Here is a 2,592-nt window from a genome sequence, read left to right as displayed (position 1 = left end):
TCATCTGACCTAGTATCTCCTTATGTCTTTATTTTATAATGTTCCTACAAAGCACCTTGGGACATTTTATTATGTTAATAGTGCTATGCGAATATATGTCATTGTTGTTTGAGAGTAAAAAAAGCCTTGCAGCTATTATATAGGGTGTTGGTGGGATCAAACCTAGAAAGCTATGTCGTTTTGGTCTCTTTGGAAGAACATACAAGCTTGAAGGGTTTACTAGACTGATTCCTAGATTTAAATGAGACATCAACTCCATACTCCCAGAATGCCTTGATCCACTGCAATTCGCATACCGCCATAACCGGTCCACAGCAGACACTTCTCCCTGGCCCTACACTCATCCATTGAGCGACAACAAGGACTCCTAAGTCAGACTCGTATTCACTGACCAAAGCTCTGCCTTCAACACCATAATCCCAGCCAAGCTCATATCAAAACTCCAAAACCTAAGATTTGGCTCCTCCTTCTTCAACTGGATCCTCAACTTCCTGACCCATAGACCACAATCAGTAAGGGTAAACAACATCTCCTCCATGATAGTCCTCAATACCGGGGCTCTGCAAGGCTGCATACTTAGCTCCTACTATACATAGACAGCATGGCAACATTTGGGTCCAATTCCATCTACAAGTTTGCTAATGACACGACTGTAGTGGGTCGGATCTCGAATAACCATGAATCAGAGTATAGGAAGGAGATAGAGAACCTAGTGGCGTGGTGTAACGACAACAATCTCTCATTCAGCGTCAGCAAAACTAAAGAGCTGGTCATTGACTTCAGGAAGAAAAGTATCGTACTGTCTGTATCAATGGTGCCGAGGTGGAGATGGTTGACAGCTTCAAATTCCTAGGTGTGCACATCACCAACAATCTGTCCTGTTTGTCAACAATCTGGTGCATCCACGTTGACACTACGACTAAGAAAGCACAACAGCGCCTATACTTCCTCAGGAAACTAAGGACATTCGGCATGTCCACATTGACTCTTACCAATTTTTACAGGTTCACCATAGAAAACATCCTATCCGGCTGCATTAGAGCCTGGTATGGCAACTGCTTGGCCCATGACCATAAGAAATGACAGAGAGTTGTAAAATGGCCCAGTCCATCATGCAAACCCGCCTCTCATCCATTGACTCTGTCTACACCTCCCGCTGCCTTGGGAAAGTGGGCAGCATGATCAAAGACCATTCCCACCCAGGTTATTCTCTCTTCCAACTTCTTCCATAGGGTAGGAGAAACAGAAGTTTGAGAGCATGCACTAACAGGTTCAAGAGCAGCTTCTTCCCTGCTGTTACGACTCCTAAATGATCCTCTTTTGAGCTGATCTCTTCACACATCTTCTCTACTGAGTAGTACTACACTCAGTATGCTCATCCGATGCCTGTGCGTATGTATTTATATTGTGTATTTATGTAAGTGCTATGTTTTTTCATGTGTGGTATGACCTAAATGGACTGTATGCAGAACAATGTTTTTCACTGTACCCTGGTACACGTGACAATAAATCAAATCAAATGTGGAGAGAGAACATTTTGAGTCTACATGACTCTTTGTCAAAGAGGGAAACGACAACTTGGGGCGAGATTCTCCCATATGGGGAGAAATCGTAAGGCTGGCGTCAAACCCGGGCGGGTTTGACGCCAGCCCCCCCCCTTCCCGACCGGGAACCGATTCTGGTCCCCGGTCGGGGCTAGCAGCCCGACGCCGTAATTCGTTAAGCCCGCTTGCCGGAGTTAGCGCCGGCTGACGCGTCATATGACGTCAGCCGCGCATGCGCGGATTGGAAGACTCCAACCCGCGCATGCGCGGATGACGTCATCGAGCATTTGCGCAAAACCCGCGCATGCGCGGGCCGGGTTGCCCCTCAGCCGCCCCGCGAATGGATACTGCGGGGCGGCGGAAGGAGAAATAGTGCGCGGGCATCGGGCCCGCTGCCCGCGATCAGTGCCCACCGATCGCGGGCCCATGGCACCCTTGGAACGGCCGTGGTACTGCCGTGCCAATCGGTGCCATGGTTATAAAATGCGCGTGTTTACGGCCGTTTTACGAACGGCCAGACCAGGTGTGTTTGCCGTTCGTAAAAACAGCCGTAAAGGGCTGGGAACTCGGCCCATCTATCAGCTGAGAATCGCTGCCGGCTGTAAAAAAACGGCGGCAGCGATTCGTGTCGGGAGTCGGGCGTGGGGGGGGGGGGGAGAATAGCGGGAGGGCGTCGGAACAGCGTGGCCGTAAAATTTTACGAGCCACGCTATTCTCCGCACCGTCGGGAGTGCGGAGAATCTCGCCCCTGATGTGCAGAAGTGGTGTGGGACTGAGAATGGTCCAGAGGGGGAGGTTGGAGGAGGTGGCAGATTAGAGGTTTGGTGCTCACCTTCCCCAAGGTAAAGGGATCTGTTCAAACAGGGAACAGTGCCCTACTTGACAGAAGGTTCAATAGCAATGTTCGGGTTGGGCCTGAAATGGTTTGTAAATTATTTACACTACTTTTTCCTGTACAATGGGATTTGAAGAGAAATGTAAATAAACCAACTCTCACGTCTGATCACCTGACCTGCAGCCTGAACGTCATATCCGTTAGCCCGCCCAA

This window comes from Scyliorhinus canicula, chromosome 11 (assembly GCF_902713615.1).
Source record: "Scyliorhinus canicula chromosome 11, sScyCan1.1, whole genome shotgun sequence".
Taxonomy (NCBI): Eukaryota; Metazoa; Chordata; class Chondrichthyes; order Carcharhiniformes; family Scyliorhinidae; genus Scyliorhinus; species Scyliorhinus canicula.
Note: the sequence above shows the minus strand (reverse complement) of the source record.